This window comes from Otolemur garnettii, unplaced genomic scaffold (assembly GCF_000181295.1).
Source record: "Otolemur garnettii isolate 467f Iridium unplaced genomic scaffold, OtoGar3 scaffold00326, whole genome shotgun sequence".
Taxonomy (NCBI): Eukaryota; Metazoa; Chordata; class Mammalia; order Primates; family Galagidae; genus Otolemur; species Otolemur garnettii.
Genome location: NW_003852721.1, coordinates 246,634 through 257,645, shown reverse-complemented (window position 1 = coordinate 257,645; position 11,012 = coordinate 246,634). Strand labels below are relative to the sequence as shown.

The window sequence follows — 11,012 nt, the reverse complement described above, 5'->3', positions numbered from 1 at the left end:
TGTATATATATCCAGAAGACCAAAAATCACACTACAATGAAGATATTTGTATCAGAATGTTCATTGCAGCCCAATTCATAATTGCTAGGTCATGGAAGAAGCCCAAGTGCCCATCAACACACGAATGGATCGATAAATTGTGGTATATATACACCATGGAATACTATGCAGCCATAAAGAAAGAAGGAGACTTTACCTCCTTCATGTTTACAAGGACAGAGCTGGAAAATATTCTTCTTACCAAAGTATGTCAAGAATGGAAGAAAAAGTATCCAGTGAACTCAGCCCTACTATGAAATTAATGTATAACTTTCATAGGAAAGCTATAACACAATTTTAGCCCAGGAATGTGGGGAGAAGCAAAGGAGAGAAGGGGGAGGGTGGGTGGAGGGAGGGTGATTGCTGGGATCACGCCCATGGTTTATCCTATAAGAGTACATGTGAATCTCTCTGAATCTCTCTAAATGTAGAATATAAATGTCTTAACACAATAACTAAGAAAAAGACATGAAGGCTATGTTAACCAGTTGGATGAAAGTATTTCAAATTGTATATAGAAACAGTACACTCTACCCCATGATAGTACTAATGTACACTGCTATGATTTAAAAATAAATAAATAAATAAATAATAAAATGTGTTATTTCTTTTTTCCATGACAAAATAGGATTTATTAGATAGAAAAGAATACAAAAGGACTAAAAAGCACCAGAGCTTCCAGAAGAGTGGGAAGACTGAAGTCTGAAATGTGTTATTTTTAAACAAAATAATCTTAAAAACAATACAGATTTGAGATTTATTAGTTAATTTTTAATTAAAGTGTCCAGATCTTGTTGAAAGAACAATTATATCTGAATCAAGATTCATTTTTCTAACAATTTGCTTTTGTTTTCACCTTTCTATCCTCATCTTAGAATGAAATTTCTCATTTAAATCTGAAAATTACCTTAGTAGTCCTCTTGCTGTTAGAACAATATTACTATAGTACTTATTTATTATATTTTGGATTCTCTGGTGGTCTTAAGTTTTCTTTTTCCTTTTTCTGGTTTCAGGGACAGTTGAACATGAAAACATTGAGCAGTTTATCCTATCTAGAAGAGTAATAAGTAGAGTAATTATAGAACACGAGACATGAAGGCTAACACAATTCTATCTTTGTGTGTTGAGTGCCTGGTATGTAGTACTAATTCTCTTCTCTTCAAAATATAAATATTAAGCTGCTTGAATTTATCTATGTCCACCAATCCTAAGCAGGCCTGTTCCATTAACAATTTTCAACTACCTATGAGTGTGTGTAGGGCTCACTCCAATACACATTTGTTTATATATACTGAACTCTAGCCAGAACAATTTTAGATCTGATCAGGTAGTAGCTATAATAAGAAAAATAAGTACTTAAAGCATCCTCATTCATTTTAAAATGTAAAATTATTAAATTAAACTGAGATCCACATTGAGCAAAATGTCAAGTTATCATTAGATTATAACTAAAATTCAGATTAATACTGTTTGTTCTTTATGGTAGAATTTTACAGTAATATAAAAAGTAGATTGTCTTGTCTCCATTGCTGACAGTGGACACTTAAACAGTTACAACAGTTTTTCCCTAGTATATATGTGCATGTATAAGGAAAAAAAATGTGTAAGTAGTTTATGTAAATATGGAGATATATATATATATACACACACACACATACACACACACGTGCACATACACATTTTTTTTTTCTTCACTCAGATCATTTATTGAACACTCTGGCAAAGATGCTGTGTTAGATGATGGAGTTACAGAGAAGAATCAAGCACTGGCCTGGCCTTGACAGAACTCAAGTCTTTCTCCTCCACTCTGAAATGTTGCCCAGACAAGAGGCAGAATGAAATGTATGATAATTCTGTCAAATTATCATTTTATATTAAGAAAAAATATTACATTTGGAATTCAACATCTTTGGTTGAGATGTGTTGTCTTTTTTCTTGTTTTGATAGAAATGGAATTAAGTGAAAGGAGCTTGTGTTTTCTGTTGTGTCTTCAAATTTTATAATGCCTTTTATTTTTAATTTAATCCCATCCAATTATTAACTGTTACATTGACATTCACTTCTGTATTTGATGACTTTGTTCAATAATTTTGCTCTTTCAGAGCTGGAAATAAACCTATTTTAATGTTTAAAATATTAGCTATAAAAGTTCCTTATTTAGTTTGTGGATTCATTTTAATCAAGGCAGTGAAAACTGAGATTTGCTTACAAAATTCTTAGTTTTTTTTCTTAAAAAATTAAAAGAAATTATTATGTAACTATGTATAATATGCACATATAAGTACATATTTGAAGCCCTTATGTCTCAGTCTGCTTACTAAGAAAGCCAAAGATAAATGAAATCATGGTATAATCATAGAAGAAAATTTTAATACCATTCTACAGTAAAAATATCAAGAAATCATTTCTACTTATAACATAAAAAAAACAACTCTACAAATGTGAATGTTGATTATAAGCGGCCTTACCTAAAAGAGTACTACTTCTGACTCAACTCATGTAAATGTTTCAAAATAGGCAAAGATAATTTATGGTAATAGAAGTAATATAAAATGGATAAAGTTTAAAAAGGGGATAATGACCACAAGCGGACATATGAGAGAATAGTAAAGGGTTTTCCAGAATGTTTTATTTTAAAAATTCACTGTTTTATATTTATAAATTATGCACACTTGTGTGTGATATAATTAAGTTAAATACAATTTAAATTATCAAGTTACTAGTAAAAAATACATAATAGTACCAGATACTTGCTCAAAAGTCATTTTGAAAGCCATCCATTTTTATTTTTGCCTTGTATCTATCTGGCAAAAAAAGAGAGTTAATGCCTAAATGTGTCAAACTTGGCCAGCTTCTACTCAGAAATTCTGAAAGGCAGATGTGTATGCTGACAATTACTTTGTTTATAATATGAAAAGAAATTAAGTCCTTGTCTATACACATAACTCATATGAGAGAGATGAATGTACACAGTGGCTAGCAAATTGGAATCATACTAAAAACTCATGTTTTTGAGGTTGGAAGGAAATAAATTTCAACCATTGGGGATCTGATAAAAGATATAAGGCATGAAGTTTAATTTTTAATAATTGGGAGTCTTTGGAAAGTCTTAATTCATAGTCAGTGAAACCATTGGTTTATGTGTTCAGGGTAGTAAAATCTTTGAGCTCAATAACAGTATCGGTATCTTTTTTGGTATCCCACATAGTGACTCTGAGGTTCATTGAAGGGTGCAAGAAAAGTAGAAGCATGATTCTAAGCTGCAAAACAGCTAGGAAATGGAAATAGAAATAACTCGAGATTTTTTTAAAAATATAAATATGGCCATACTATTGCCTATACTAGAAAAACATAATATAAAGATAACTAATTTGAAAGTATATATTTATATAAATCATCATAATAATATGAATTATAATTATGATTTGGAGTAGAGGAAAAAGTCTAAGAATCAAAATTTCATTTTTACAGGCTGGAGTTCTAGACTTCCTTATCCATCACAAACCTGAATGTTTTTTGAGTTGTGGTCCCATTTTCTGTCTATACACATGCTCTCAGATAAGAGACTCATAAATTAAGCACTTGGTTATTTCATCTTTTTTTTCCAGGTGACAACATTCATTTTTGAGACTCAACTTCACAAATTTAAACCCAGTTTAGACCTTTCTTTCAGGTTAGGATTTTATTGCACCTAAGTCTGGAATATTGCCTACCTAAGGGAATAAAGACAAGGAAACCCCACTTCAGGAAGGTAGGGGAAGTACACAATGGGTAGTACAAGGGGAGCAGCAATATAGGTAATTTGTAACATCTGGCTAAAAGGAGTTGGTAAACACTGTCAGAAACATACTAATTTCAAATGCAAGAAGGAGAGCACTCACTAATCAACATACAGAGATCTGCATAAAACTCTTTATCTTCTATTGCGCCTTTTTTCCTTGGATTTATACTAGAATTGACATTTTGTTCACAATACCGATTCTGAGGGCTTTAGGCCTATCTCATCTATGGTGAGTACAGAACTGAAGTAGTCAATATGTCTTCTTTTTCAACGTTACTGTATTTTGAACTCTTTCCCACTTATTGTTATTTTTATATATTCATGGGGTATAAGCACATTTGTGTTACATGGATATACTGCATTGTGGTGAAGTCAGGGCTTTCTGTACACATGTCATTGAAGTAATGCACATTGAACCCACTAAGCAACCCCCCATCCTCCACCTTCCCACCCCTTCCAGTTCCATTGTTCCACACTCTGTTCCTGTGTACATGAATTATTCAGCTCTCACTTAATAAGTGAGAACATACATGATTTGTCTTTCTGTGTCTAAGTTGTTTCACTTAAGGTAATGGCCTATATTCCATCCATATGGCTGAAAAAGACATGATTTCATTCTTTTTTACACCTCAATAGTATTCCATTGTGTATATACCCCACATTTACTTTATCCAATCTGCCACTGGTGCACACTTGAGTTGATTCCATATTTTTGCTACTATAACAGCAATATGTTGTGATAAACATATTAGTGCCGGTGTCTTTTAATGTACTGGTTTCTTTTTCTTTGGGAAGAAACCTAAAAGTGGATTGTGGTATATGTATACCATGGAATATTATGCAGCCATTAAGAAGATGGAGACTTTACCCATTCTATGTTTACACAGATGGAGCTGGATCATATTCTTCTCAGTAAAGTATCTCAATAATGGAAAAAATACACCCAATGTACTCAATACTGTTATGAAATCAATATATGATCACCCACACTTTCATACAAAAAATAAAACACAATTATAGCACAGAAAGAAGGAGAGAAGAGGAGGGCAAGGGGAGAGATGTGGGGTGGATTGGTGGTAGGAGGTAATTGGCTGTGATTTCACCTACTGTGCATATTGAAAGGTAATATGTTGAATATATTAATAGTACAGCATAAATGTCTAATCACAAAAATTAAATAAGTGAGGTGAACTCTATGTTAACCAGTTTGATGTAAACATTTCAAATGGTATATAAAATCAGCACATTGTACCCCATAAATGCAGTAATGTACATAGTTGTGATCTAATTTAAAAAAAAAAAAGCCCAAAAGTGGACTTGCTATATCATATAGCAGTTCTAATTTGGATCCTTGTGAAATCTCCATACTGCTTTCCATAAAGGTTACACTAATTTTCATTCTCACAAATTATGTATAAGAGTTCCTTCTAGTGTGAATTCTCAGTGGCATTTTTACATTTTGACTTTTTAATAATAGTCATTCTGATCGGCATAACGTGCAATCTTACTATGATTTTAATTTGTGTTTCCACGGTGATTAGTTGATGGTGAACTTTTTTTTTCATATGCTTGTTGGCCATTTGTTTTTCTTTTCAAAAATGTCTATTCATGTTTTTATTACACTTTTCAATGGGGGGAATAGTATTCTGTTGTTTAGTTGTTTGAGTTCCTTGTAAATTCTGGATATTTGTTCACTGTCAGATATATAGTTTGCAAATATTTTCTTGTATTCTGTAGGTTTTCTGTGAATTCTGTCGATCATTTCTTTTGCTGTGCAGAAGCTTCATCATTTAATTAAGTCTCATTTTAAAATTTTTGTTTATTGCCTGTGCTTTTGAGGTGTTAATCATGAATTCTTTGCCTAGACCAACATCCAGAAAAGTTTTCTCAGGTTTTCTTCTCCCATTTTTATAGTTTCATGTCTCCCATTCAAGTGTTTAATTCATCTTGCATTTATTTTTGTATATAGTAGAGACATAGGTCTAACTTCATTCTTTTGCATATAGAAATCCAATTTTCCTACACCATTTGTTGAAAGAGTGTCTTTTCCTAAGTGTTTCTTCTTGTCAATTTTGTGAAAGATCAGTTAGCTGTATGTGGCTTCATTTCTGAGTTCACTGTTATGTTCCATTGATCTACATGCCTATTTTTTTTTTTTGTAGTTTTTGGCTGGGGCTGTGTTTGAACCCCACCACCCGCCACCTCCAGCATATGTGGCTGGTGCCCTACTCCTTTGAGCCACAGGTGCCATCTGATCTACGTGTCTACTTTTATATGTACTAGTCCTATAGTATTTTGGCTACTATAGCCTTGTAATATAATTTGAAGTCAGGCAACACCATGACTCCAACTTTTTTTTGTTGAAGATTGCTTTGTCTTTTCTCTCTTTTTTGGTTCCTTATGAACTTTAGAATTGATTTTTCTAATTCCATCAACAAGGACATTAGTACTTTGATATGGATTGCATTGAACATGTAAATTCCTTCAGGTGGTGCATTCATTTAAACTACTATAGAACCTCTGTAAGTTAACCAGCCAAGGGACTATAGCAAACTGGGCAGCATATAGAGATGGTCAACATAAGGAGCTCGGCCTACACTACTAGTATGTCCATGTGGTACATGTCCAGTCCATAAAAATTAGGTCAACTTGAGAAGTGAAATTGCTGCACTGGCATGGGAAGAAAAGCATGTTCCCTCCACAGCTCACACATTCACAGCACAATGACTGAGAAAAGCAGCAAGCCCCTTGGGGGACTTCCCTATCCCTGGAGGACCCTGAACCCCAGTCTAGGGATCATCGCTGACCTAGTGGAAGACGGCCATCTGCACCCCATCAAAGCTGAAAGGCTGGCCTAGGGGCTACAGGGCCAACAGCACTTCAGCACAGGTGCCTCAAACACATCAAGATCCAGGAGAGTAACTGGCCACTATGAGGCTAAGAACCTTTGCGACTGACTGGCCCAGGCTGCGACGAGAGCCTCCACTCCCCAGCAAGGGCCCCTCCCAACCTCACTTATTTATAAATCAGCAGCAGGCAATGGATGCCTGGCCCTTTGCACAGGCGACCTTGAAGATGTCACCAGATGCACATTTGAGCCCCTGGCAAGCCGTTCCTTCCCAGTGACTTGGCAGTAGCCTGGGCCAGGCACACTGACATGCTCAGACATGCGCTCCTGCAGATGGCTGCCTTCAAACTACTCTCCTGAGGGTTGTGGTTCTATGCCTCTGCCCATGCCTCTGTGGAGCTTGGTCCCAAGGATGTGCTTGCAATTTTTCTGCCAGTACTCATCACCATACCAAATTTATACAGATGCAGTGGAAGCTATAAATGACAAATGTGATGGTGCAACAGTTCTGGTTGGTGATTTTGGTCTGTGTGGAATTCCTGAGAACCTTACTTGAGTAAAAGGACTAGGTGCAGTTAGCAATGATCCAGGGGTTAACAACTTTGGCCTTTTACTTCAATCCAAGCAGATGAAATGTATGGTCTCCTCCAAGAGGGAGAAAATGAAGAATTTGAAGGACAGTACTTCCCTGATGAATTAAAAGTAGAGCTGACACCTCAGGGTGCACTTGCAGAGAGGATTCCTGCAGGTGGGGCTGGGGTTCCTGCATTTTACACCAACACAGGGTATGGAACACTGGTGTAAGAAGGAGGATTACCAATCAAATACAAGAAAGATGTCAGCATTGTCACTGTCAGTAAGTCAGGAGAGGTGAGGGAGTCAGTGGTCAGTGCTTTACTGTGGAGGAAGCAGTTACAGGGGATTTTGCTTTGGCGAAAGCCTGGAAGGCAGAACAAGCAGGAAATGTAATTTTCAGGAAAAACAGGAGGAATTTCAATTTGCTGATGAGCAAAGCTGCAGAAACAATAGTGATAGAGGTTGAAGAAATTGTGGATTTTGGCACATTTGCTCCAGAAGACATTCATATTCCTCAGATTTAGGTATATCGCCTTATAAAGGGAGAAAAATATGAGAAAAGAATTGAGTATTTATTAATCCCCAAAGATGTAGATGGAAAAGCCAAATTTGGGAAAACTGGAACTGAGATAAGGGAACATATCATCGAGTGCGCAGCTGTTGAGTTTGGGTATGGCATCGTCCATATCCACTACAACATGAAGCCAATGAAGATCTAATCAATGCAGGCAGGGAAACAGTTACTATTCTTCCAGGAGACTCTTTTTTCCAGCTATGAATCATTTGCAATGATTAGAGGGGGACATGTCAACCTAACAATACTAGGAACAATGCAGGTTTGCAGGTTTCCAGATAAAGTGACCTGGCTAACTGGATGACTTCTGGGAAGATGATAAAAGGAGAGGATGATGGTGCTATGGATTTAGCATCCAGTGCCAAAACCAAAGTGGTGGTCACCATAGAGCATTTAGAAAAAGAAAATGCACATAAAAACATGGAGAAATGTACCTTAGTACTGACTGGAAAGCAGTGTGTCAACTGCATTATTACTGAAAAGTAATATCAACCAGGTTATCTGTGAATCCATCAAAGAAGCCAAGAATGCAAGTATCATTGGTCCCAGTGATGTTTAGTTCCTGGGTTGAAAATATCAATCAACTGGAGACCATAATTATTTTAAGGTTTAAATCTGGATTCACACACAAGCTGTGTTCCATGAGAACAAGAAGAAAGGGCTAATAACTCTGAACTCTAGAAAGGCCTGACAGGGAAAGACACACAGAAGAGCACCAGGTGTGATTTTTTCACTTTCACCAAAACTCATGCCAATGAAACAGATCACAAGCTGAATTGTGGACATTTGACCCAGGCTGGATGTTTTTCATTTTAAACCCATTGGATTTAGGGTTTAGGCTGCTACAGGCAGCCTAAAGGAAGAAGGCTAGAAAACTAGAAAGGACATTAGTCCTCATGACTGTATATTCAACAAGTGGTACTTGATTAGTTTTCTTCTAATATTTCAGGCTTTATGCAGCCATTTAGAATGTGTTCTCTTAAGAGTACTTGACAGAGGTGGGGAGGAAGACGGCCGACTAGAGGTAAGTTTCCCCAGAGGCTCCTGAGCAGAAGGGGAGATTCTGGACAGATTTGGCCTCTGAAACTGAAAGAGGGGAGCTGACATAGGAAAAAAGATAAACAAGCACACATCATATCAGCTGTGTCAACCTATGACTCCATGAAAGAGGATGCTAATGAACAAATTGCAGGTAGAGAGTCTGTTGCCAGGAGGACAAGAGTCCCCTCCCCAAATTAGGAGTCTGGCTGCATTCTCTCTGCAAGTGAGTAGGAAACAAAGGAGTTGTTCATTTTACCCCATGAGTGAGAGTGAGAGCTGCTAAATACTGGGCCTCCTCCTCCAGAGAGGTCCCACCTGTAAGCCTAGGCGTCATCCTTCCCAGCATGAAACTGAACAAATACTCTTCCTGCAATTCTGAACTTTCAGTCCACACTTCCCCCTTTGCCTGGCAGTCTGAAGGTCTAACCCCTGCAGAAGCCAGAGTGTGGCCATTCCCTTGAAGGTCTGGGCACTGTATGGATAGTATCTGGGAAACAGTGGCTCGAGTGGAGGCAGGGAGGAACAGGAAGAGAGGGATGTTTGGGAGAGAGAAATGCATGCAACATTACATTCAGGGCAGAAGCACTGACCCCTTTTCAGACTTTCAAGGATGGAGCCACTGATGCTGGGGCAGAGGTACTGACCCCTGTTAGGACAGAGCCATTACTGCCCGATTGGGACTTTATTTATTTTAGTTTTTTTCCCTTTTTATTTTTATTAAATTGTAACTGTACATTAATGCATTTATCAAGTACAGTGTGCAGTTTTTATATACAATTTGGAATCCTTACATCAAATTGGTTAACATAGCCTTCACTTCACTTAGTTACTGTGGTAAAATATTTATACTCTACACTTAATAGATTTGACATGTACCCTTGCAATATGCACCATAGGTGATATCTCACTGTTTATGCTCCCAACATCCAACAAGCCCTTCTCTTCCCTTCCTTCCCTCCTTCATCCTGGGCTATCATTCTATTTTGTCTTTCATATGAAAGTGTGGGTGATTATAAATTGGTTTCATTATAGTACTGAGTACATTGGATACTTTTTCTTCCATTCTTGAGATACTTTACTGAGAAGAATATGTTCCAGCTCTATCCTTGTAAACATAAAATGGGTAAAGTCTCTATGTTTTTTAATACTGCATAATATCCCATGGTATATGTATACCACAATTTATCAATCCATCCAAAGGCACTTGGGCTTCTTCCATGACTTGCCAATTATTAATTGAGCCACAGTAAACAATCTGATACAAATATCTTTGCTGTAAAATTATTTTTTGTCTTTTGGATATACACCTAGTAGAGGAACTGCAGGATCAGATGGCAGGTCTACTTTTAGCTCCCTAAGTGTTCTCTAAACTTCATTCCAAAAGGAACGTATTAGCTTGCATTCCCACCAGCAGTGCAGAAGTGTTGCCTTCTCTCCAGATCCAAACATGTGTAGTTTTGGGATTTTGTGATGTGGGCTACTCTTACCAGAGTTAGATGATATCTCAAAGGGGCTTTGATTTGCATTTCTCTGATGATTAAAGATCATGAGCAGTTTTTCATGTGTCTAGAGGCCATGCACCTGTCTTCTTCAGAGAAGCTTCTGTTCAATTCTCTTGCCCACAATGAAATAGGATCAGTTGTTCTTTTCTTCTTAATAATTTTAAGCTCTCACGAGGGGGCTGGATATTTCCCTGTGTGGAGTGTTGGTGCAGACAGGCAACTCTGGGTGTGCAGTGAAGTGGTGGATTGCTGGACTGGAACTGTTATCCAGAACCACAGAGTCTGCCAGAGAATTTTTGGTGCTGCTGCTGAAGCAGTGCCAGCCGCAGTGGCAGCAGCTGGTGGCCTGAGGCGGCAGCAACCAACCCCTCTCCCATGGAAGACTACAATTCCCAATTCGTGGGGAATCTGGGTGTTTTGTGGAAAGTTTGGTGAAGTGTGGACTCCCAAACGGAATTTGGCATGCAGAGAAGGGAGCCGTTTGGACCTCGGACAGAGCAGCAGGGATCTAGGCAGCCAGATAGAAAATTGAGGGGAAAGGATTCCACTTAGGAAACAGACACATTTTGTAATTTCAGAAATGGCAACTTCCACAGGCACCCTTTCCCACGGGCCAGGTGTGGCCATTTGAATCTCAACTGCAGGCAGTCA

The 11,012-nt window shown here is 37.5% G+C and overlaps 1 pseudogene; it reads left to right on the top strand.

Annotated features, from left to right (window-relative positions):
- Positions 1 to 7,001: 7,001 nt before the first annotated feature.
- On the top strand, positions 7,002 to 8,593 carry LOC100956372 (annotated as a pseudogene).
- Positions 8,594 to 11,012: the final 2,419 nt, after the last annotated feature.